Source organism: Herpailurus yagouaroundi, unplaced genomic scaffold (assembly GCF_014898765.1).
Source record: "Herpailurus yagouaroundi ecotype Mexico unplaced genomic scaffold, PumYag 77, whole genome shotgun sequence".
Classification (NCBI taxonomy): Eukaryota; Metazoa; Chordata; class Mammalia; order Carnivora; family Felidae; genus Herpailurus; species Herpailurus yagouaroundi.
This window is the reverse complement of record NW_024412388.1, coordinates 103,480,765-103,507,333: the sequence shown is the minus strand read 5'-3', so window position 1 is coordinate 103,507,333 and position 26,569 is coordinate 103,480,765. Positions and strand designations below refer to the sequence as shown.

The 26,569-nt window shown below is 42.0% G+C and overlaps 1 long non-coding RNA gene across 2 annotated transcripts in view; it reads right to left on the bottom strand.

Annotated features, from left to right (window-relative positions):
* The window catches only part of LOC121027804 (uncharacterized), a 44,306-nt gene that overhangs the window by 10,446 nt on the left and 7,291 nt on the right, over positions 1-26,569 (bottom strand). Inside the window, exons 2-3 of one of the 2 annotated variants that reach the window (XR_005788938.1) lie at positions 25,282-25,465; positions 25,081-25,187 (exon numbers count right to left, since the gene is read on the bottom strand). This is a non-coding gene — a long non-coding RNA (uncharacterized LOC121027804). The remainder of the gene's footprint in view (positions 1-25,080; positions 25,188-25,281; positions 25,466-26,569) is intronic. The other variant, XR_005788939.1, reaches the window with a different exon arrangement.

The following is a 26,569-nucleotide window of genomic DNA, read 5'->3' as shown; positions in this document are numbered from 1 at the left end:
TTATTTAGTTCTTATAATAGTCCTACAAGCTAGTTGGTATTATTTATCCTCATTATATAGATAAGGATATTGAGCCTAAATAAGTTTTTTTAAAAAAACCCAAAACTTCACCCAAGCCTCACGGCTAGGTAAAAAAGGACCTAGGTGCTTTGTCTTCACAAACTACTTTCAACAAGTTATGCTTAGCTGGAACAATGATAGCAAATGAGAACATCCAGGTACCATGAAAAGAAAGGGAAGAGAAGGGCAGCAGGTCAAGGGCAGGACCCTGAGGAATATGAATATTTAAGTATCAGAAAGAGGAAGAGCCCTTGAAGAAGGCAGAGAAGGAGCAGGTAGGAGGAGGTCAGAAGATAAGAAGGCCTCAGAAGCCAAGTGTGTAGAGAGTGACAACAGAAAGAGTTTCTAATAGGGACAGCTGAATACTTGAAGAGCTGGACTGGGAAAGGTCCAGTGGTGTTGATCGGTAGGCCTAGTCCCTGACAATATGTCTAACCTCATGCAAGTATCTGTTACCAGCTATATTCCCCATTGGAATGCCAGGAATGAAAAATGAACCACTGTTGGCTAGTCACATGCTGACTTTGGAAACACCAACCTGTCACTGATTCTCTCTCTGTGAACTCTGCCCCAGAGTCTGTCTTGGCCTTTTGACCTGTTTAGGTAGTTCTTTGTTTCTGGATCTTGGTGACCTGGATTTTGGACTCTGTACCTATGTGTACTTGTCTGAGGTTCTGGACTGTTCTCTCAGCTTAGAAAACCCAACCTTACACCACATCCCTACTCTTGGTTACTATGTACTCCCATCTTGACAGAGTGAGGTTGAACCACTGTTCCTTAATTCATAAGGCTGTGGCTCCTGCTAATTTTCTGCAACTCGGCTTCCCAGAAGGAAATGAGGGGTTGTGGTCTTAGCTGGTGGCCACTATATCTGCTCTGTAGATATATATATCTGCTCACTTTGAGATCATAGGTTATTGGTCAAACCTTGCCAAGGCTTGCAATACCTGTTGTCAGGGCAGGCTTTCTGTCTTAAGGTGAGCTCCCCAGTTGTCATGCTTTTTAATCCAGCTCCAGCTGTTTGTGGAGATATAAGATTTACATGTGGCCACAAGAGGACACTCATTAAATGAGATTTCTCATTTCTGCTTGGAAAGCAGGATGCTGGACAACTGTCCAACTATGGCTGTGAGAAAAGTCCCAGTGGCATCCATAGAGTGGCTCTTGTCCTTAACGTTCACAGAGTAGCCAACTACAACATTAGAGTACATAAGTATCCAAATCTGCCTCACTCCCAGTGACTTGAACTGAATGAGCCTCTCCGAGGGGAGGGCACCCTGAGGGGAGGGCACCAGAATCCTCTAGCAACTCTGCTCTTTGTGTTCACTTGGAGATTGCATATATCCATTACCCTTCCATGACCACACCCCTCAGCAAGTGCTATCAGATTTATTAAATAAAAATACAGGATACCTGGTTAAATTTGAATTTAACAAATTTAACAAATTTAAACAAATACATTTTTAGTATAAGTATATTCTACACAACATAGGGCCTACATATACTAAGAAATTATTCATTGTTTGTTGGAAATTTAAAGTTAAGTAGGTGTCCTGTATTTTGCTTGGCAACCCTATGGGCACCACAACATCCATCATCTGAGACTCAATAGGAATTCATAGGTCTTGGGATCCAATGGGTCTCCACTTCTCCCAAGAGGTCACTGGGTACTTTGTGAAGAAGAAAAACAGGAAATAGTCTCTGTTAGGACTACTAGGGCCCTGATCCTCTCTGGTTCCCTCATGCTTTTGGGTCAGGGGTCCACGAAACTAGACGTTCTGAGTGCCTATAACCTTTGTTTGCCTCTTATCAGCTGCATTTGGAAAATGGCTTTCTAGAAGTGTCCAGATAGTCTGAAGAGATCATTATGCCCCTTGACCTGTGACAGCACCAAATGATCAGTATCTTGCATGACTTTCTAGAGGAGATTTTTTGCAATTCTTGGACACTATCCTAATATATCCTTAAACATCTCCACACATACCCTGCCCAACTGTGCCTCATATAACCCTCTAGTCCAGCAATCCTGGGTTACCTGAAGCATCAGCATCCCCCAAACAGTCTCTAGACTATTCCAGTTTGGTGTAGCCAGGTGTCTATGATCCTGGGGTAAGAGATTTCCTGGTTACTTGAGGACATCTAGACATCCCAAAGCATGCTTGACAGCATTTTGTTCTTTTTTTTTTTTTTTTTTGTGCAACTGACCTACTAACGACCTCCTAAAAAAGGAGAAGGAAGTTGGCCTGATGTGCTTAGTGTGGCACTATTTTTTGGACAACTCAAGACTCCTTTCACCTCTGCTCCAGTATAGCACCAGCAGGCACTTAACTATGTGCCAGATATTTATCCAAGGACTTCACTTATATTAACAAATTTAATGCTTATAATAAAAATAACCCTATGAGGTATGTACTGTTATTTTGCTGTTTTAGAGATGAGGAAACCAGGACAGAGAGATAAAGTAATTCCTCTAAGGTCACACGGGTAAAAAAGTGGCTAAGAAGTAGAAGCTGAGATTTGAATGTGGGCAACCCAGCTCCAGAGTCTGTCCTCACTTGTGTGCCAACTCTAGCCAGCCTGGACCCAGCTTGGTTCAACCTTGGTCCCCTGCTGGGACCAGTGCTGCCAACATGATGGAGGGAGCCATCCTGCTGAGGAGGAGTCCTCTATTACCCCCATTTGGGATGGAGAATGGCTTGCTGTCAAGATGTCTTCAAGGCCTAGAGGGTCTAATGAGTGATATAGTCTGTATAGAGCCGAGTCCACAGAAGCCTGGAGAAGCTAGTACAAGCCTAGAAGCTCAGCTCATGCTATGCAAAGCCTATCATATGAGCCTTGGGTGCTCCATCAGCAACACATCCAGCAACAGAACCCCAGTCTATGTTGTAAGCCTGGATACATGGTGGCAGCAGAGAGACACAACTGTGGAAGATTCTGGCTTGAATATTTGAATCATTCAATCCAAATTGTCTTTTAGACATATACCTATGGTCCTAATCCAGATTCAGGGCTTCTTGGGAGCAATTCATAGGGGTGTAACATGCTAGGAAGGCCTCTATATGAGTAGAATGGTGCCCATCCCACAGCACGGCCTGAACATAGCATCAGCTCAGCCACCTATCCATCCTGCTACTAAAACACAACATCCCTGTCCAACATCTGTCCTGGTACACTCCCACGACAATACCTGGACCTCAAGCAAAGATAACATGGGCTTCCCAAAGAGCAGCTGTTATGGTCACCACCACAGACTTTGCTTTCAGAATTTGTTTCTCTTCTTCCAGAATTGCTTCCCTGTGCAAGAATAACTTTCATCCTTACCGTTTTCTTGTGCCCTTCCTTCCTCACACTAGAGAGAAACTGGGAAGGTGTATACCAACTCAAAGGAAACTTGATGAGCATACAAAGTTCTAACTGGCAGCAGAAGTCAAGAGAAGGTTTTCATATAGGATGTCATCTGATTTTCCTCTAGCACGTTCATCTTATCTACCTAATGTGAAGGCTAGAGGATTGCTAATAATCATAACACCAGCAACAACAGCTATCACTTATTGAGCACTTACTCTGGGCCAGTACTGTGCTAAGTACTTTGCACATATTTCTGACTGAATCCTCACAATAATGCAATGGAGAGAATGCTATTTTACCTCCAATTTAGCTGAGAAAATTGCCTTGCCAAAGATCACATAGTGAGTAAGTAGTAGAGACAAATTTCAAATCCCAGTTAACTGAAATCTTGGGCATTCAGCTGCCTTGTTCTATGTCAGCATCAACTGACTTCCTCCATGCCCAATCTCCCAGCTTCTTCTATTCTTTTCTCTTCTGCTAATTCTCCAGCCACTACCCTGATGACAAGGGAGGATAAACATGAACTATTCCCAAGAGGGAGTAGACTCATTATGACACCATGACTGACCTCACTGACTGGACCACGGGAAGAAGTGAGGGCATGAGGAATTGCTTTAATTCGGTCCTTTGAAGCAGAGACTCTACCCAAAGTAATAAAGTGTTTGTTATAACTGCTTTCCTGTTTTGTTCACTGATGGATCCCAAACACCTAGAACCATACCTAGCTAATAGTAGGTGGCTGACAAGCATTAACTAAGGGGATTCAGGAAGTTGGGGAAGATGAAGAGCACAGGAGCCTTAGTAAAGCTGGGTGGCAGGAAAGTAGCTTTTAGTTGAGCCAGATGACAGGATCTTCCTAACACTGGTATACATTTCTCAGCTACTCTTTGCAGGCTTGCTTCCTACTATCCTATTCCAACTAACACATTCTGTTTACCACTCATGTTTTTTTTTTCTTCTACTGCAGGATTGATGCTTATTCATAAATTCCACTTTCTTATCATGCTGTTCTGCTTCCTCATAGATTTCGTTTGTATAACCCTCCACAGCTCTTACTCCATCGTATGACATCCTTTCAACTTCAGCTTAGTTTCCATGACTAATTGCCCTCATTATCTCCATGTTTCCCAATTCAAATCCTACAAGAAGAGAATCTGATAGACCAAATGCATCTTTCCCATTCAAGCCCTGACTTTTGGAGGGACAGCCCTAATGTCAGGGGCCAATCCCTGGTCCAATCAGGAGCCATCCCTGGGTAAAGAACAACCTAGCTCTGCTTCTCAGAGCAGGGGGCTGTGGGTGGGGCAGTTTCATCTCGAAGAGGAAGTTGGGTGTGGCAGGCACTTTGTTGACATATCCAGTATAGGAGTGCTCCTGGGAGCCCATCTCTCATCTCTGAAAGGTGACTTTGTAAGTTAGGACTTTTCATCAGGCCTTACCAGGAAAACCCAGCCAAATGCAGTGTGACCTGCTGAGTTTGGAATTTCTCTTGGCTGGACACCTTCTTGCACTCTTCCTTCTGGCACTACCTTGGTTTGTCAGCTTATTACCTGTTTGGAGTTGGCTTGTTTCTGGACTCTTTTCTTCACTTAGGTGAGTTGGCTTCCAACCAGATTGCTGGACTCTTGAATATGGTAAGTTTTGGGTTTCAACTTTGGTTCTGGATCATGCTTTAGCTTGAATGTAAATCAACTCTCTTGCTCTCTTGCCTCCTCCCTTCTACAAAAATTCACTCTTCTTGAAGTTATCACTTATCTGAGGGTGGCTTTCCTTCCCAGCCCACCAACATATTCCTGAGGGAATGACATTAAGAAATAGGTGATGGCTTCAGTGAGAGCAATTTTAGAGGAATGGTTGGGGCAGCAACCAGACAGAAGCAAGTTGAGGAAGTGGAAATAGTGAGTATAAGACTATTCTTCTGAGAAGTTTAGATGAAAAGGAGAGGAAGAAAACAACTAGGTGCCAAGAGGGTTTTTGTTTAATTATTATTACTTTAAGAATTCTTCTTAAGAATACATAATTTTGTAAAACACTTTGAAACATTAAAGTTATAAAGAATAAGTTTAGAATTCTCCATAATTTAATAACTGTCTACATAATTATGATAGTTATTCATTTTTGAGCACCTACTACATAGAAGACTTCTGCTAGTCACTTTATAAGTAGTGTTTCTATTTACTGTGCAATACAAAGTCCTAGCTGGGCAAGACTTAAGATGAATATATCTACAATACAGAGTAAGACAATATCCTTTTTCCTAAAGCAATGATTGGTATCCATTGATTTACAAGAGGGCTGAGAAGTTTGCTGAGGGAAAAACTCAAATCTTTCGGTAGGGTTTTAGTAGTGCATGGACATGTCCGTGGGGAATTCTCGAAGCAGGCAGATTGCTGGCAGGTGTGGTGGGGCCCCCAGTGAGAGCATAGCCTGTTGAGGCAGGAGTCTGCAATGGTAAGTCTGGGCTTTAGTTCTGGAAGGCCATGGCCAGTTTGGCTGTCATGGGGTAGGGCCTAGTTCAGCTTCCCTGTATGTGTCTTCCCAGAAGAAAACAAAGAAGGGCCTCTGTGTAACAGAAAGAGTCATTTTATGAAGCTCTGTAATGCCCTGGGGCCTATCACCCGGTGGGTAACTGTGTGTAGACTCTCCAGGAAGAGAGCTTTTCTTTTCTCACTTTGAAAGACACTGACAGACATCACAGGGGCTATCCAGCCCCAAGTTTCCCACAAAACTAGCATCACAGGGCCAGTCATGGCAGCAGAGGGTTTTCGTCCAATTTACAGTAAGGTACTGGTACCTGACCTCAGTTAGCTCCGTAACACTTTACCTTGAGCGTTAATGCTGAAATAAAAAATGGACTCTCTTACTTCCTGTTTTTCAAAGCATCATTGACTAGGGGAACAATGCAGGGCTCTGAAAGAGGCATGCTGTGAGCTTCTAGCTCACTGTGGTACTGCCAGAGCCAGGACCATGGTGTCTGGCTAAGCTGTGACAATAAATGATTCAAGAACATGGGTAACATCTGCCCACTCATGACACACTCAATGTCTTTGCACAAACACCTTCTTAATAGAGCCACTCTACATAAAACTGAATACCCCCTAACCCCTGCTGTCCCATCCCCTAGAAAGTTGTGATAACTTTCTCTCCACTGCATTCATCATTTTCCGTACCATAATTTTTCTTATTTCTTCTTCTTTTCAAAAAATTGCCCCTTTTCCTACCCTAGAATGTAAACTCCACGAAAGTAGTATCCATGTATTTATTGTGTGTCCCCCAGAGCCCAGATCAGTGACTGGCACAGAATCTTCAATAAATATTCATTGAGTTTGTCCACTTTGTGGGTTTCCCAAATATATTTGGGGGAGGATGAGAACTATTAAGACTTTTAATTAGCATCTAGATTCATAGCATGGGAGAACCTAGGATATTTGCTTACACTGATAATAACCCTGTAATGTGTGTACTATAATATGCCTATTTTACAGATGAATAATGAATTAGAGCAAAAACAACTTGCCCAGACCTCATAGATAATAAGGGCCAGGGCCTTATTATAAACTGGTATAATAAGTAAGAAGACCATATAGGAGGTATTCCTATAGCTGAGGCAAGAGTTAACAAAAGCCTTCATCGATATGGTAGAAATGGAATCAGAAAAAAAAAGGGGGGGGGATGGAAAGGAAAGAAACTGTGCAGATTGATAAGAAACATGGGAGAGAGTATTTAATACATTTTACAGGCTCTGGAAGCAGCCCATAAAAATAAGATGAGCACAAGAAGACTCTTCTAAGAGGGAAGTAACTTCAATTTCTTTCAGAAAGAGAAGATTGGCTAGTTGAAAAACAAGAAAGAAACAGATTGAGTAAATTCAAGTCCTTGCGATGTCGAGCAAATCCATGACAAAATTATCTTAATGTGGATTTCATATCTGGATTTTAACTGCAAAACAGATGAGAGTGTAATAACTTACGGCAAAAAGAGTTGAAGTTGAGTCACGACATGGAGAAGATTGTGGCAACAGTGTCCAAGGAATGAGTCAGGAAGCAGCGCAAAGCCTTGGGGAGAGGGGATTCTCAACATTAGGACTTGGGGTTGCTAATTAGCAGGTACCTAGGCAATGTGAGAGGCCCTTGAAATAGGCCTTGGTTTAGGGTGAAGGAACTGCAGGGCACAGTAAAGAGTGGGTCAGGCCACCTCTGTCGCAGACTTTGAGTCTGTTGTTCTCTCTTGTTCAGCAAGAGAGCGGATGCAGAATTAAATGTGAGAGAGGCTAATGTCCGGAAGGAGACAGCCATGAGTAAGGGTCCTTGCTCCGTTTTTATTAAGATCAGAAGGCTTACAGATGTGATGGATGTGCACAAAGAGACAATGAAATAGTGAACACTAACTCATGTGTGAGAGAGAAAGGGGTTTCAAAGATATGCGGTGTTAGGGGTTTGGATCAACACAAAACAAAATCCCTGCACCCAGCAGATGGTTGTTTATGGCAGGCATGTAGGCAGGCACGCACGCACTAGGCGCTGTGTCTGCTTATCTTAACTTGCCTAGGGGATAAGACAGATGGAGCATGCTACCTCAGGGTCAACAAGGCACCTTTCTTTTTCTAATTAGCTCCGGTCAGGGCAATTTCACTCTGCTGCTGTGGTCTATAGCCCTGTTTACCTGTTTACCTATTCTGGACCTTCTGTCCCGTGAAAGCAGCTTTCTGCTTTTGTTCTATGCTGGGGGTGCTTTTGCCCTGTTTAACTGTCCTGGATGCTTTCATCCTAAGCCTTGTTAACCCACTGGTGCAAGCTCAGGCAATTCCTAAACTTACTCCCCACACATCCCCACCATCCCACTCATCTCTGGCCCATCAGCCGGTATTGCAGACTATGCTGTGATCCTGCCAGGGGTTTTCGAAGGGGAATGAGGGTCAGAAGACTGGATCAGAAGGGCCAGCCAGGGTGGTCAGTCACACATGGTGAGAAGCAGGTGGGGAAACTGGATTAATGCCTACAGGAAGCCTCAGGAGGATAAATCCATCCCAAGTCACTGGATACTGGTTATGGGGGTGGCAGCCTATTTATTCATTCAATCAATATTTACTGAGTGTTCTTTATATGCTGGGCACTGTGCCAGACATTGGGCTAGGTGCTGGGAATTGAGGTATGAATAAACTATTTCCTGATTTCTTCCCTCTCTTTAGGAGAAAGAACAGTAACAACATCTGGCTCTCATTGGTACAAGGATTGGGCAGGGCTGCGTCTGAAAGAGGCAGACATCGGCTTGGGCAGAGGGGTCAGGTTGGGGACAGCATGGCCTGGCTGATACAATACTTATATTGTACCATGAGTTTGTGTTTATTTTCTACACTTCGCTTGGTACTATTTACTTATATTTGATAAGCAAATTGACTACTTTATGTTTTCTTATAAGGAATTTCTCGATACATAGTTATGAGATTGGATGGAGAGAGGGCTCTTGATTTTCAGTCCTCAGAGCAACAGTGTGCCTAAATTGCTGGCCTTGACAATCACCTAAAATAAGTGTGTGTCAAATCATTCAGTAGAAGCAGCAGCAAAGAGGGGAAAGGGCATGATCCATCACTCCTTCATCATAAGCTCAAACCATGAATCACAGTGGAGTGTAAGGATTTTATGTCACTGCAAGAGTAGAGGTCAGTGTGCAGATGTCTGGAGAGATGATCCCACCCATAACACTTTAAGACACAACACTCGGGAACCACTTAACTTGTAAGAGCAAGCTGGCAATAAACTTCCCAAGTTGTGTGCATGCCTTATTTTACTCAGTCCGTAAGTAAGCCCATAAGATCAGCCCTGTTTTCCCAGGTAAGACTATTCCTCTCAATTACTGGAAGGTAATGGAAGAAACAGAGCTAGTGTCATCAACAAACCTAGGCCCTTGATTTATTTCATAGAATGGAACGGACGGAATACTCATTTTTTTTTTTTTTTTTTGTCATGGTGATATGGGGTTTCCCTAGTAACAATGTTGTACATAATTATAAGATTCCTATAATAGCCTATCTAATTCTGAATACAGTATATGTATAATATAGTTGACTTCTACACAGCACCTAGCCCAGCATCTGAAAGGGGACAAGAATAGGACAATAAATAAGAGGAGGGGCCCAAATGAAAGTTCATTAAAAAAAAATTTTTTTTAACGTTTATTTTATTTTTGAAGGAGAGAGAGAGACAGAGTGTGAGTGGGGGAGGGGCAGAGAGAGAGGGAGACACAGAATCCGAAACAGGCTCCAGGCTCTGAGCGGTCAGCACAGAGCCCGATGCGGGGCTCAAACTCACAAACTGTGAGATCATGACCTGAGCCGAAGTCGGACACTTAACCGACTGAGACACCCAGGAGCCCTGAAAGTTCACTTTTAAACCGTTTTTTAAATTTTAGCTATATGACTACAGGTTCTAGCTGAAAAGATTTCAATCTTTGCCTTAATGTAAACAGTGAAGATTCCAGGAGACAGGATTTTAGGGTCAATTTAAAAATTTCCTAGATCTGTTGTCTGTATTATTTCGGTCTGAATCCTATACCCCATTTAAAATTTAGGCCATTCATTGCTACAAAGAATTTTAAAGCAGAATCAATCAGTGTACTTCAATCTTAACATTTATTAATTGCTTCCTCCAATCATTTTACATGTATACCAACCCATTCAAGCCACATATCTATGAGATATGTGTCATTATCATTTCCACTTTACAGATGAGGAAATTGAGGCAGACAGTAGGTAACTTGACCAAACTGTCACATCCAGTGAGTGACAGAGTTCATGCCCAGGATCCAGGCAGTGTGACTCTGGAGGGCACACTTGTGGCCACCACGCTACATTGGCTCTGCATACTTAGTTATCCCAGTAAAACAACTCTTAGATGTTTACGTGTTTGGTACTCTTGTTTTGGATGATTACCTATTACCCATTGAAAGTTGTCAACTTTGTTTCTAAAACTGGCAAGCTTGGTTTTAAAACTCACCTTTTTCTGCCCTCTTTTCCCCAAGAGACAGTTGTATAGTAACCTTTTCAGAAACAAAATAAGTGTAGAGGTACTTTTGTGAGGACAAATGGGGGAGGACCGTCCACTCATAAGCTGGGCCAGGGTTCCAGTACCTTGTTTTTAACATGTCTCAGTTGCCAGTATGCAAAGGCAGTCTTTTTCAATGAAAACCAGATAAAATGTGTTTATTTCCATGCCTTAAAATCTTCCTATATAACAAAGGATAGCTTTTATTTTTCTTATCTGCCATTTTTCTCATCAGTACATAATTTCCTCTCATTTCTTCCAAGGTTGATGTAAGACTAGCCTTTTCACATTTGATACCCTTAGGAAAATCTAGGAAAGAGAAGTGGATGGGGAAGCATTCAGAAATTATTTATTAACTTAGGATATTTTAACAATTGCAGTAGCTTCTATCACGCTCTTTTCTCCAGCTTCTGGGTCTATGAGGAGGAGGAGAAACTCATCTGCAGTGACATTTCTTCATTCTATTATTACTTCTTGCACAGGGTAGTAGAATTTTTTTTTTTTTTTTTTTGTAAGCATCTTACTTTGGAGATAAGGAAAGGAACAGCGAGTCCAGCCTGTATATTTTCCTGCAGAACATTATTTTGACCTTCTGCATGACATAAAAGATAAGCTAAAATTATACTCTGTTTAAGTTTTAGATTAGCATATTTTGGCTCAAAATTTGCTATAAATTTTAGAACTTTCTATTGTGTCACGGTGACCCAGACGGAAGACTTTTTTGATTCGTAAAGACTATCAATCTCATACGTCCAAATATATTTCATATGCAGTTCAACAAATGAAAATTAGGTGTTCTTAATGGGTTTAGGGGTGAATGAGCCAATGAGAACAAGCCCCTTTTTACATGACAGCTTCAGGGAGATGGGCCAGTCAGGGACAGGGAGTGCTGAAGGGTGGAGAAAGGAGCAGTTAAGAAGGCTGGAGCCTAGAGACACCCCATATCTTGTTTGTTGAGATGATGTTCTGAGACCCAAATCCATCCTGTTCACTTATTCTCTAACAACAAGCCAAGCAACTGAACACAGTCCCGCTTAGCTAAGTCAAAGCCCAAGGGGTTACTGGCATCACAGGCCTCCCCCGCCCATCTGGAGCATGAGAGTGTCAGCGAAGGAAGGGAAGGGCGGTGCCACCACTTTGTGTCCCCCGAACTAATAAACACACCTCTTTTTCTCTTCTAAAGACTTGTCAGAAAGGAGGTGCAACTCAGTTGAAACATCTCCAAACTCCTGTGGCTGGTTTACAAGCCACTCTGTAAAATTATGGCCCTGGCACCAATTTATTAGCTATGTTTCACAGTAAAAAGAAACTCAGGGTCACTGCTTATTATGAGAATGTGGTCAAAGTGAGAATTTGGAATTAGATAATTAAGGAATTAGATAATTTATGTATTTGAGCTTAATTCTAGATAATGCATTATTTCTTAGGAATAGGCTAATAAATTAAACTTTAAAATTAAAAAATAAAATATCTGATAAATTTAAATAATTTTTTAAAATATTTATTTATTTTTAAAAATTTTTTAACATTTATTTATTTTTGAGATGGAGAGAGAGCATGAACGGGGGAGGGTCAGAGAGAGAGGGAGACACAGAATCCGAAACAGGCTCCAGGCTCTGAACTGTCAGCACCGAGCCCGATGCGGGGCTTGAACTCACAGACCGCGAGATCATGACCTGAGCTGAAGTCGGACGCTTAACTGACTGAGCCACCCAGGCGCCCCAAAATCTTTATTTATTTTTAAGAGAGAGACACACACACAGTGCGAGCAGGGGAGGAACAGAGAAAGAGGGAGACAGAGGATCCGAAGTGGGCTCTGCACTGACAACAGTGAGCTGAGCCCAGTGTGGGGCTTGAACTCAGAACCATGAGATCATGACCTGAGTTGAAGTTGGATGCTTAACTGACCCAGCCTCCCACAGCCCCTTGTTTTCTAATAAAAACAAAACAAAACAAAACAAAACAAAACAAAACAAAACAAAACACCTCTGGGTATATGATAGTAAAATCATATCACACACACACAAAGATATTTTCTAAGAGACTTGAAGGCTATAGTCTTACCAAGTTAAAAATAAAAGAATATGAAGGCTAAGAGAAACCACTGTGTTTTTGTTTTTGTTGTTGTTGTTTTGTCAGTAGAAATTGACTCTGTTGCTAGGATCCTGAATTTTAAATTACAGAAATCAGTATTATACTGATGAATCAGAAATGTCAGCGCATATTCTACTCAGATATAAAAGATATAAAAAGAGATATAAAAATTATGAAAGGAACATGGAAAATCTGATAGAGCTCTGTGTATTTTGTTGGGCTAATAAATACAGAACTAGTTATTTAAGGTGGATAAAACCTTTGTGGTCTCTCAAGCTTCTAATGTTTTCAAAATGTATTTATCTTATCACTTAAAAGCTTATAGTAATAATAATTTAAGTTCTGGTTGTTTTCCTTAAATAAAGGAATAAACATTTGAGGACACAATTCTGTCCCTCTACAGCAGGAAGAACCCATCATTTTACTGTGTGAATAATTTAACCAGAATTATTGCCCACCATTCAGAGAGTGGTTTATAGAACCTTTGAGTCAACTTGTGCTTTATGGTGCACTAAGCTCTTGACACTCACCTCTATAAACTGGAGACAGATTTGTTATTTGTATTACCAAATATTGACAGCAAACTTTAAAAAAGGGAACCTCCCTTATAGCATTACAGAATATTAGAGCAAAAGAGAACTGAAAGATGATCTTGAGTAAGCCACCATTTTATAGATGAGGAAACTGAAGCACAGAATGACTTGTGATGTCCCACTGAGCTGGGGCACAGTCTGGCCCAGGGCTCAGTTCCCTGGACTCTCAGACCCATGCTGCAGTACCAACACCATGAAACCTCTCTTGTATCACTTGGCGAATGAGTGTGTTAGGCGCTGAAAAGATAAAAATGAAACAGATACCAAGGAGCTCAAAATGTAATAGGGGGGAGAAAGCATTATACTGCACTCTGTACATTGTTGCTAGAATGATCTTTCTAAAAATACAAATTGGAACATTTTGTCTGTCCTTGCAGTGGCTCCTCTTTGCCTATAAGGAAAATCCTCTTTTTTGTTCTCCAACCTCTTGTCTAACTGCATCTACACTGATTTTCAAAATCAGCCATAGAGGACCAATTACTTTTCCCTAAACATGACATGCTGTTTCATCCTGCCAGGCCTTTGCTCATGCTATCCTCTGCCTGCAAAGCCCTCCTCTAATCACCCTCCAGGGGGGTTTTCTCCTTTATAACCTATCTCCTTAGGTCACTCTCCTCCAATCTCCAATCTCACAGGTAGAATTGGCCATTCTCCTTTGTGCATGGTCCACTGTGGGCTGCCCATGCTTCTCCTACAGCAAGTGTGCTACTTTGTAACATTGACTTCTTCAAAATAAATAATGTATTTGCTACTTACACTTGTGTCTTTCCCTGCTAATTGAAGATAAGCTCTTGATGGTAGGACCATCTTCTTCATACCTTTAGAACACAGCTCAGCATCTGGCTCATAAAAGCTCCATTGAATGAACCGCCATAGAGGGCCTTGCATAGAGGGCCATGGCAATGCAATGGAAGGAGCAGAGGGGACTTGGAGGAGTCATCCCAGGAGATGAAGCCTGGGTGCCAAGTCTTAGATGATCAGTACCCCGTCAAGGCAGAGGGCAGGGGTTGGTTCATACCTCACGGCAAGAATAGAATGCACAAAGGTACAGAGGCCTGAGAAATGATGGAAAAGGTGGCACATTTGATACATGGTGGGGTTTTTTTGTTGTTGTTGTTAAACTAGATGAGTCTACAAAAGTCAGTCAGGACCTGTGTGTGAAAGTCCTGGTAATCCATTCAAAGAAAGGAATTTTGATGGTACTGCAAGGGGCTAGAGAAGGAAGAGCCGTGAAGGGCAACATTCCAGAGCATGAATGATTGGATTGGCCTGTCAAGAGAAAGGGCAGTGCAGCAACTGAGGAGAGGTGGCTCTGGAAAGGGTAGGACTGGCATCTCTGAGTCCAGGTATGACATTGACCTGAGGGCTCAGAGAACTGAGCCTGGTCCTGGTGAGAAGTGAGAAGGCCTGAAGCAAGACAGTGAAGATGGAGACAAAGACAATGATTGGGCAAGCACAGCAGTGTTGGAACGGTGAGTGGGGACTAGTTGAAGATGAAGAATGAGGGAAAGGGGAGAGTCAAGGATACCTTCAAGCACTTATCTTGGATGTTGAAATGGATGGCAGTGTTCTGATACGGAATGCAGGAAGAAGAGGTTTTTGGAAAATAACATGAAGTTGAGTTTGTGAGATGCTTACATGAAGATGTTGAGAAAGCATTTGGAATCATGAGTCTTAATATTTAGGAAAGACTCTAGTCATGAGGATATCTAGTTGATAACAGAGTCCATAGGAGAGGATGAGATCATGTGGAGATCATGAGAGTGAGGGGAGAAGGTCTTGGATGAGGCCCTTGGGAAAAGGAGGAGAGAGAGAGAGAAGGTGATTTTAAGGACTGAACTGGAAGACCAAGAAGTAGGAACAAATCCAATGTGGAGTCATGGAAGCCACAGACAGAGAGAGCTTATTCACAGGGAAGAAAGAGTTAATGGTGTCAAAACCAAAGAAAGGATGAAGATAATGAGGATTGGAAAAGAGTCCTGGAAGAGCTGTAATAGAAGGCTGTAAACATACTCACTGGGGGCTGGAGGAAGTCCAGCCTAAGCCAGCATCAGCTTTGGCCCAGTGAATCAGACACAAAGGCTCCTTCTGTTTCCTAGTCGCATCCAGTTCATAAGCCTGAATTTGGCTTAAAGTAGGAATTATGCTAAATAGCTTCATCTATTTAGGGTTAGTGAAATTGAGGTGGTTGGGCCATTTAATTCAAGAACTTGAGAAGGAACTGAAGAGCTTTCACGTCAATTTTCTTCTTCATAGGTATGAGTTGGGGTAGATTAAGGAGGTAGCTGATGAAAGAAGTAAAAAAAAAAAAAAAAGATGAAAAGGAAGGGGAAATAAGTATTTGCTCTTTAAAAAGGTGATGTGCCAAACAGTAGTAGTCCCAGAACTCTTTATTCACCTGCCTCTACGTGCTCTAGGGTCTATTTCTAGGAAAACTATCATAGTAATGCGATCTCCATATAATTTGTTCCAAATTCCTCAAAGTTGTTTTACTAAGGGATTTAGTAAGTGTAGGGATATGAAGTGTGGTCAACAGGGAGTCTTGAAATTGAGAGTACAGAAATCAAAAGGAAGTGCTTAGACATTTTCAGAGAAAATTAAGAATGCTATGACATACTAGCGCATCATCAGTGGACTCATGTGACCAAGCAGGGTATAGATAAGCTTGGGTATTGTGGAATTCGCACAAGGAGTCACATGGGGCATGACCTGTGCACTGGTCATGTACAGGAAGACCAGGTATCAGACTGCAACAGTTTAGAAGTTCTTAAGAGACAATCCCCCACCCCCCAAAATGAAAAAATAAACAATCCCCCCAACAACCCACAGATAGTTTGAAAAGCACTATTTTAGATCACAGCCCATTTGTAAGACTTCTCGTACTTAGTTTGGGATAAGCTAGTTGACAGCTTGAGCACACACCAAGAAGTTTAGATATAAAGTGAAAGGAAATTAGAAGTCATTGTAGAAGATGTGAATTGCTGCTGGAAATGTCCAAAGTTACCTTCTAAAAAGACCTTCTAGATTAAATGTAGGCTAGTTTATTTTTTACACCATTGTGTTCATTACAATATCCCCAAGGTCTGTAACAGTCCCTGGCATGTGGTAGGCATTAAGCGTCTCTGTTAAATATTGAATTCGTTGTTCTAATGACAACGTACAAAATGGATTGAGGAGGAGAAAGACTAGCATTAGAAAACGCGGCTAGGAGAATTAAAAAAAAATTTTTTTTTAACATTTATTCACTTTTGAGAGACAGAGAGAGGCAGAGAATGAGGAGGGGAGGTGGGGAAAGAGTGAGACACAGAATGAGAAGCAGGCTCCAGGCTCTGAGCTGTTTGTTAGCACAGAGCCCGACGCAGGGCTCAAATGTACGAACTGTAAGACCATGACCTGAGCTGAAGTCAGATGCTCAACCAACTGAGCCACCCAGGTGCCTCAGGAGAATTTGAAGACAGTCTAAATATAGGTTGGTGGACTAATCAGCCTATTGGACACAGGAATAAAGAAAACATAAATCTAAGAGATATTGGGAGGGTCCTCCAGCTTTTCTCATCTCAGGAGGCAGCACGGCCATCCACTAAGGTCCAATTCAAAAATATGGGGTTATTATTGACTCTTCCATTTGTTTTTGTCCCCAGTATTCTGTCATTCTCTGAGTCTTAAATACCTCTTTTCAAAAAAAAAAAGTTAATTTATTTATTTTGAGAGACAGAGAGAGAGAGAGAGAGAGAGACAGAGAGAATCCCAAGCAAGCTCTGCACTGTCAGCACAGAGCTCGACTTGGGGCCCAAATCCACAAACTGTGAGCTCATGACCTGAGCAGAAAGCAAGAGTTGGATGCTTAACTGACTGAGCCACCCAGGCACCACCTTGAATCTCTCTTTATTCTGACTTCTATTCATACTGCTTTAGTCTGAGTTGTGGCACTTTTCCCAGGACATTTGCAATAGCTTCCTCAATAGTCACCCTGTCCCAGGCTCTTCCCCGTTCAACCTTTCTTTCAAAATGGAAAATCTGGTGTTTTTACTTTTTTGTTTAAAACGCTTGAATGGCTCCTGATTTACCTTCTAAGCTTAAGCACTACCTAAGCTCCATGATAGGGCAGTCCCTTACAAGGCTCTATATCATCTAGCACTTGCCTCACACTCCAGCCTTCTCTTCTGTTCCTTACCTGATGATCCTTGAACCTAAGCAACACTAAACTACTTGCAACCCCTGCCCTTAAGGGTGTGCCTGCTGGTTTGTGCCTCTGTGCCTTTGCTCATGCTATTCCATTTGCCTGGAATGCTCTAAACCCCTACATCCTGCTTACTGCCCCATCTGTGGCAGTGTCCTTTCACTGTTGGAATGATTACCACAAACTCAGTGGCTTAAAAATGACACAAATTTATTATCTTACTTTTTTAGAAATCAAAAGTCTGAAATGAGTCTTGCAGAGCTAAAACCCCATAAGAGCTGTATATCTACTGGAGGTTCTAGGAAAGAATCTGTTCTTTGCTTTTTCGAGGTTCTAGAGGCTGCCCATAGTTTTTGGCTGATAGCCATGTCATTCCTCTGCTCGCATTGTCACATCTTCTCTGGCTCGGACACTCCTGCCTCCCTTTTATATAAGGACGCTTGTGATTACTTCAAGTCTACCTAGATAATCTGTAATCTTTCCATCTTCCCCGAATTTAATCACAACTGCAAAGTCCCTGTCACTAAGCAAGGTAACATCTTCACAGGTTTGGGACATTGGGCATCTTTGGGGAGCCGTTATTCTTTCTGCCTACCACACCATCCACCTCTAGTTGATTTCTTAAAGCTCAGCTGTCACTTTTTCTTGGAAGGCATTCTCTGCTAATCCTTCCACTTAGAGCCAGTCGCTCTCTATTTTGTATATACACGCTACCAGCACTGCATGGATTAGCTTGTATTGCATATATGAATTTTTTGAACATGTCTACACTGTCTCTACTATACTTTGAGCTGTTGAGGGAGTAGCTTATTTATCTTTGTATCAATAGCACTTAGCACAGTGCATGACATATAATAAATATGAGCTATGTTTGTTTTGTAAAAACGAATGTGCCAGGCATTGTGATGGCCTGGCCCCCACTTTCGCACCTACTTCTTCTCACGTCACATGGAGTTTCTAATTAACCGCTCTTGCGGTTAATACCATGCCTTTCCCATCCCCATCTCTCTATCTGTCATGCCCTTCTTTCAACTTTTGTTTTATGAATGCTTATTCATTCTTCAAGGCACAAATAAAAAAAAATTCCCCTCTGTGATACCTTTTGTCATCTCTTTAAGACAAAACTAATGTCTCCTCAGTTGGGTTGCTGAAATATTTTGTAAATATCTGTATTTCATATCTCACATTGTGATTTGCTTGGTTATATACACATCTGCTCCCCCACAAGAGTGTGCAAGGGCCCTTTCTTGTTTATACCAGTGCAAGGTGCATCACAAGGGTCCATTACTGTTTATTAAATGAAATTGCATGTGAGCAAATGAGCATGGAGGGGATGAGCAAGGGAGGCAATAGGAAGGAACCAGAGGTAAAGGATGCCCTCGAGAAAAGGTAAGGAGGAAGGAGGAGACTGAGAAGACACTTGTAAAGAGTGTTCAGAAGACTTAAGGAAGCAGAGTGTGATGAAGACTGGAGTCAGAATGACTGTTCTCTAATTAAAGAGGACAGTGTGAGCAACAGCACCAAATACCACTGAGAAGCTGACCTGGGAAATCAATGAGAAAGGCTGTTGGATTTGACCTTTAAGAGATCTTAAGGGCTTCAGTAGGCACAGCTTGAAGAGGGCTCAGTCAGGGCCCTGGGTCTGCTCCTGCATTTAGGTCAGGAGAGGAAGCATCTCCAGAAGATAAAGGATGAAAAGGAAAACCAGACTTATTATCCAATCACCCTGTCTGAATGTCTGAGGGCATGAACACCACAGCACAATTCCAAGTCAGGTTGAAAAGCTTGGTTCTTTCATCTGATACAGAGGGTTCGAAGTACCGGGAGATGCCAGTGGTTCTCAAGGAATACAGGGACCAACTTGACACATTCCCTACAATAACCAGAGATTTTCATCAACAGGGCACAGTCAGCTTGGCAGTCTAAGGACATTTTAGAATTCAAGGCAAATGTCTAGTCTGGCTACAGACCTGAGAGGAATTTCTCTTCCATGGAGATTTTCTGGGTACTGCGATTTCTCTTTGTGAAGCATTCTCTGACCCAGTGGACCAATATTCTCCATGCCTCTGCCTGCCTTGAATCATGTTCTCTTATCTTCCACCTAAACTGCCTTTTCCAACCTATGTCCTCTTTGGCTAACCTTTATGGCCAGCTGTCTGTCCTGATCCAGGCGAAGATTAATTTAGACAAACTCTTATGCCTGTCATCTTCCTGGATTTTTTTTTTTTCCAAATTGATTTCATTTAGCATTTAGTTCTGTGATCTGCTTCTGTTGTGTCCTAAATCAATCTACTCTGGTCTGACAGTTTTTGCATTCTCAACAGGAGTAAGAATGGTTTTTAGGGGATGAGAAACAGTTTTTTAAATTTATAAATTATAGGTGTAAACACAGAACATAAACTGATAAAACAATATGTCTCTGGTATCAAAATGTCATAGAGGAGGACAATTTAAAAATGTCTGAAAAGGCTCCTTAGGAGGGCAATAATGAAAAAAAATGTTCAGAAACACCATGTTGGGTAACGAAGCTGAAATTCAAGCTACAAGAGAAACACAAGAGTGAATAGTGAGGAAACAGGCAGTCAAGGTTGGTTACTTGACTGAGTGGATTATGGAGAAGATTCCAACCCAGCAAACAAATTTTGAGCATTTATTATGTGCCATGAGTTCTGTGAAACCCTTCCACGTTTGGTAGCAGAAAGCTTCTCCTTATTTGAGTCTCAACGTATGTTTCTTGCAGGAACAACAGCAACATTTTCCATTGAGACAGTAGTCTACTGACCTCCTCTCTGCTTCAGCACCTTTTATGCTAATCACACAGTTGGAGGTAACTCCTCATTCACATTTTGCAACATAAGAAAATGAAAAACACAGCCCAGCTTGTGTTTGTAGAAGCTCCTTTCATGGCAGCCTTTCAACGGGTTGGGCAATTTAAAAGATGCAATTGTAATCATGACTAACTCATTAAGATGCTTGAGGGAAATCTGAACATCCTTAACCTACTTTTGAAAAGAGAGGCAAGGAAAATACAGGATTGGGGATAATCCAAGGAAAACAATTTCAAGTCTTTGAACAACAGACAGACTCTAGACCCTCTTTAGCTGGGCTTGAATAGGCTAGGGCACAGAACAAAGTGTTGCTTAAAGGAAGCCCAGCAATCATTTGTGTCTACTTGCTCTTCTAGACTATGACCTTTACTTGGTTGGTTGTTTTGGCTTTTAAAGTCCTCTTCTTTGTTCTCTCATAGCATTCATTAGGAATTTACCACTGAGTCTTTGCATTTTATCTTAGTCAGGTTGTCTATACTGTGTACTCATCTTCTGTACTTGACTCCTGCGTTTTCCTTCTCTTCTGCTTTCCTTCTCTTATCATGAGTGTTGAAGCAGGGATGACACTGTTGGGGTGGAAAGCTGACGGGGTAAGATGGATGAGCCACAGTGTCCACTTAGGATCTAGAGCCAACTCTTGGCAGCTTATCCATGGTAAATCTTGTTTTCAGCTTCTTGTTGACTTTATCACCCACTTTGTGTGCTTAGCTCTCTGATGGATGTTATCATCAGCTCTGTTTATTCACAATGCCAAGAGCACCAGTTGAGCAGGGAAATATTCAGGAGAACCTACTCTTTAAGTGTCAAATTGACCAGCAAAAAAGAAACATCATTGTTTTATTGAATTTGGCATTGTTTCAAACACAAACAATTATTTACACTTTGTCAAATTAGTTGTGCCTGTAGCCATGGTCTTATTCCTCCTTTCTGGTCATACTTTGTTCTCCAGAGGGAAAAGAAGAAAGGAAGGAAAGATTTTTAAAACACAGCTTCGAGTGGGAGTCTGAACCACAGGTAAATGTGTGACTTTAGGGGATAGGGAAGCATGTCTGCTTGGGTGCCTGCAACTGGAAAGGACAATTGACTACAAGGAGAATAGAAGCAAGAGACACTGGTGGGTAATTAGACAGCTTTTCCAGAACTGGGTCATTTTCACATCAGAGCCTCAATATATTTTTTGTTTCATAAGTTCTTGAAACATCCAACATACTCATTCAAACAATTCTTTTGATATAGTAGATATTTGTAGGCTGCCCTGAAAATCAGGACACCCTGAACTTAATCCCTACAGTGACATTGACTGACTCTATAACCTGCAGCCTTTTCATTTCTCCAAGATAGCATGAATAATGAAAAACATAGAGACTTTGGAATTATTACAACATGGGTTCATCTGCCCCCACCACTTATTCATCCTACCCCTACCACTTATTAGCTTGTTGACCTTGGATAAGTTGTTTAACTTCTTTGAGCCTCAGTATTTGTATTTGTGTGGCTTAACAGAGTTTTTTTGTTTTTTTTTTTTAATTTGAGTGTAGTTGACATGCAATGTTACATCTTCATTTGTTAAATGGAGATAAAGACACCTACCTTGCAGGAATGCTGTGGGGATCTAACAGGGTCATGTATGCAAAATACCTAGCATGTGGAAGTCACTCATAGAGATATCTACACCCAGAGATGGGAAAAAGCTAGGTGACAAAAGGCCTGGGGGTTCTGAGCTCATTAGATGCTTTCTTAACATTATGGTATCGTGAGAGAATGAGAAGAATGCAGGCTGGTCACATAGAAATCCAGGCCTGTTTTATTTCTAGTTACCACAGCAATCAGAATATACAGGGGAAAGGTGAAGAGGGAGGGAGGGAGAAAGGGAGGAGGGTGAGAGAGAGTGAGAACAAGAGAAGAATGGAAAGGATGTGTTCTTCCCAAAGGCAGAGAACTCTAGCGACCTTCTGCAGTAGGCCAGGAATAAAAGGTAAATGGTTGCCTGCTGGTAGTATGCTCACCAAGACAACCAACCAAAGGGTTTGCTGCTCAGTCTCCACAGATGTTGGTCCTTAGCTTTGGACAAGTCCTTTGGAGACTATTTTGCCAAAAGCAAGAAAGGCAGCTGCCTAACTGCCCAGTCCATGGAGGTGACAAACTGGTATGTCATCAAAGAAAGAGAGAGTCATGGAAAATAAAAGCTTGTGGTTCAACCTCTCAGAGTCAGGTGGCTGGGAGGTGGCACGTTTGACTCTTGCTCATTAACAAAGTTTGCCTTTGTGTCCACCTCCACTTTGCCTACCTACCTGCTGGGTAGTGGTTGGGTTCCACTGGGTAGGCAGTGAGTGCCTATTTAAATCACTAATCAAAATAATCACTGACTGTGGGCCACATACCCAACGTTCATTTAGCACATCTATATTGGATGTTTTATATGAGAATAACAAAAACAATAAATAGACTTTGACTACACACTCAAGAAGGTCCCAATAGCACAGTCATATGTTCAACTAATTGTTAAAAGGCCATTTTCACATCATATACTATGTGCATATACTATGCAGAAACCAGTGGTAGAGGGACTCAGGGAAAGGCACAACAAATCTGAAAAAGAGTTAAGAGGAGATGGCATTTGACCTAGGCCTTGGTCCATAGACCAAGGGGAAGATAGGGTGGAGGAGGGAAGGCAGCAAAGATATCCAAGGCAAAGGAAAGTGCATGTGCAGTGGTGAAGAGCACATAGCATGTCTGGAGACGGACTGGCCTATAGTTTGATGTTCTTGAAACATGGGCTGTGTAACACAGGGGCAGGTAGAGGAGGTAAATGTGGCCAGAATGCTAAGAGCTTTCTGTGTCAGCCTATGGAGTCTGGGTTCTAACTACCATAGGTAATGGGAGCCACTGCTGGGTTTTAAGTACAGAGTGATGGGATTATACTTCTATTTTGGACAGTCCTGTGGGTTGCAGTGTAGTGAATGTACAAAGGAAGGTGAGACTGAAAGCTGGGAGACCATTAAGAAAATCATCAATTGTGTCAGATGCTGAATATGGTCAAGGAGGATGAGGACTGAGATGAAGTTCATTGGATTTGGCACTTGAAGGTCTTTGGTGACCTCTAAAAGTAATTTCACTAAAATAATTTGAGCAGAAACCAAGTTACTAAGCCAGTGGTTCTCAAAGTGTGGTCTCCAGACCAAAGGCATCAGTATCACCTGGGAACTTGCTAGAAATGCAAATTACCCAGCCTCATCCCATACCCCACCTCAAAACTCTGGGAGTGGGGCACCACAATTTGTATTTTCATGCCCTCTGGTGCACACCAAAGTTGGAGAACTACTGGCCCGAACAAATCTTTCTCCGTCTCTTCTCCAAGCGGGCTGCTTAGAGAACCAGGAACCAACTCTTCCAATAACTGAGCTGAAGCCCTATATACTTGTCAATATCATAGTTTCTCAGCCCTTTGCATAAGTCATTCCCTCTGTCAGTGGTAGGCTCTCCCCAACTCTCTCTCCAAATGTACACATAGATAGTTTCTACCTGGCAACATTGAATGCACTGTTCAAGGCCTAACTCAAAAGCCACCTTCCTAGGAAGTCTTTCCAATTTCCTCCAGGAAGCTCTTCTATGGATCCTGCTGCACATATTTCTACTATGGCATTTATTTTATTGTGTTATTTTGTTTGGTTTACTGTCTTCCCCACTAGCTAGAAGTTCCTCAGGAGCAGGGACTGCCTTGTTCATTTCTATTTCTCCATTGTTTTCACATAGGAGATGCTCAATAAATGTAGAAACAGAAAGCTATAATGGGTTGAGGAAGTAAGAATAGCAAGGGAGAAACTACTCTTTTAAGAGGTTTATGAGTGAAAGGAAAGAGAAATTTGTCTGAGCCAACAATAGAAAGTAATTGTGTGTGTGCACAAGCATGTGCATTAAGGCTGGAAGAAAAGTTTTGGCTGAGAGGATTAAGCCAGTAGAGGGCAAGAAATGAATGACAGTGACAGTGGGGGCAGATGGATAATGAATGGCAAGACTGTCTTGGAAAAGTCCAAAGAGGATGAAATTAATGGCCAATGCAGAAGGATTAGCAATGGAATATAGGAAAGACTTTTCTCTGAGATATAAGGGCAGGAAGGAAAGGTGGGAACATAAGAGCTAAGTTGTGAGGTTAAGGGAGAGAGGTTGGGGGAGCGCTTTGATGGTCTGCCAGTACAGAAACGGGGAAGGCTAGGGACAGTTCTACAGGGGAGGGGATATTTGAGCTAAGGGATATCTTTATTGAAGTGGGAAGTGAGGCCTTTTGCTGGGGAGGAAACAGGGAACAGAAAGAGGGAAAGAGGCCTGAGGAGACTGGTAAAGGCCTGCCCATGTCTTAGAGGTGGGGGGTGGGGTAGTCAGGTTAGAGAGCTGCAGTGGGGGTGGTGGGTATTTGGTGCTGATCTATTATAGCTGCTGAAGGGCCCGCCCATTCACTCCACTGTCTTGGGCAAGGGATGCAGTGTGGGTAGACTGTTGGCAGGGGCTATCTCTGCAGAATGATGGACAACTCTGGATACAGATCCCAATACTGACATAGGAAGCATTCGAGCTCTACATTTCATCAATGCTGGAATATAATGCAGATAGTAACAATATTACATATGACAACTCTGTAGCAACACAGGAAAAGATCTATGATCTATATGAATTAGCTGAGAAAGCAGGCTAAAAACTGTATGTGTGTCATGATTACAACTATTTGAAAGGTGCATAGGAAGGAAAGCCTGAATAAAATCTACCAAAATGTTATTGGCGATGGTATTATAGGGGGTTTTCCTTTAATTTTTAATTATGCATATATTTAAGTGAAAATATGGAAATAAATAGAATTGGTTCTTTTCCTACTGCCTTTGTCTTTCATTTGGTACGTTTAGAAGACAGCATTTCAAAATAAAAAGTTGTAGTGTGGAACCAACCTGTAGAATTGTCTGAGCTTCTCTCCTCTGAGTGGCAGAGACAGGGAAATGAAGCCCTTGAGTTGTCCCAGGGTTGGAGGCTGACAAGCGAGAGATTGGGCATCCTGCTGTAGGGGAGCACAAAGAAGGTATGTGATCAAGCTGCTCTTTTAATAAACTTGGGAGACCAGGCTTACAATACATGATCAGTGGACAACTTACTCCATGCTCAGGCAAGTTGTCTAAACAATGGGTGGGACTGAAATGCTGTGGCAGAGACCTGTGGGCAGGCAGATGTAATTTGCAGAAGTCATTTGTTGCCACTGGAGGTGGTCAGAAGGACCTGGGCTGTGCCACTGCATAGCAGCTGTGTGCTCTTGGGCAACCTCTGGATTTCATTTTCTGCCTGTGAAGTGGGAATGATAACATATACTCATAAGCTGGTGGGGACATTACAAATTATAACGCAGGTGAAGTGCTTAATACAGCGCCTCACAGATGTAAGCACTCTGCTAACATTTCCTGCCATTATCATTATTAATGTGGCCAATATTATTATTATCTATAAATATTTATGATAGAGGGAACTGATTTGCATTGGGGGAGCTTTGAATTCTTTGGAGGGAATTCAGGGAGGTGTCCTCAGGGTGGTTGTCTGTCACCTCTAGAGCAAGGCTATGGGTTCACTCCAGGCCTTCAGGAGGGAAGAGGGAAATGTGCAAGGAGGAACTCCATGTTGCTTCTTCTTTTGCTCGTGTTTGTGTTACTTCCCCCCTTCTAAACAGGTGCATATTACTCCAGAGCACTCTTTCACCTTCCTCTCCCACTCTTCTCTTTTTCTTCAACTCTTCATACTTCTCTTTTCTCCTCAAAACCCCAGGCAGAGGACACATAAGGAACTATACTACTTTTTGCATGTTCCAAGTTTGTTTTTTGAAACTTGAAGGTTGTCTCCTCATTGCAGCACTTGGAGTTTACATGAGCCAGTCTGTGTTCCTGCTGTCCGTTCCTCCCCTTACTTAAGAAAGATCTACGCCCCCAACTGCTGCCTTTAGTAAATGCTTTTAAACGATAGCCATCGGTAGACAGGCAGTATTCCAGACCATAAGAGTTCAATTAAGGAAGGTTCTTTTGAGGTAACTATATCTTGCAAAAGAAGCCAACAGAGGTGTGAACTGTCCACAGGGCCCTTCTAGGCAATGAGGTGTATTTTCCCAGACTCAGATGTAAATCTTAATGTGGGAACCATTCTCTGTCTTGCTAGCATCTGTTCTTTTTTTCTTGCTTAGATGTTTAGTAAGTAGGGTAAAAGGGAAAAAGTCAAAGTTTTGAAAGAAAAATGCTTAGACCAGTGGTCTGAGCCAGAGAGCAGAGTGGTCCTATTACGTTATTCTTAACAAAAACCAGAATGATTAAAAACCAAGTTGGTGTCCAGATCAAGTACAACCACCACTCACCTTCCGAATTCCAATTTTACATTCTGTCCTGCATTCATGAGTAATAATGATGT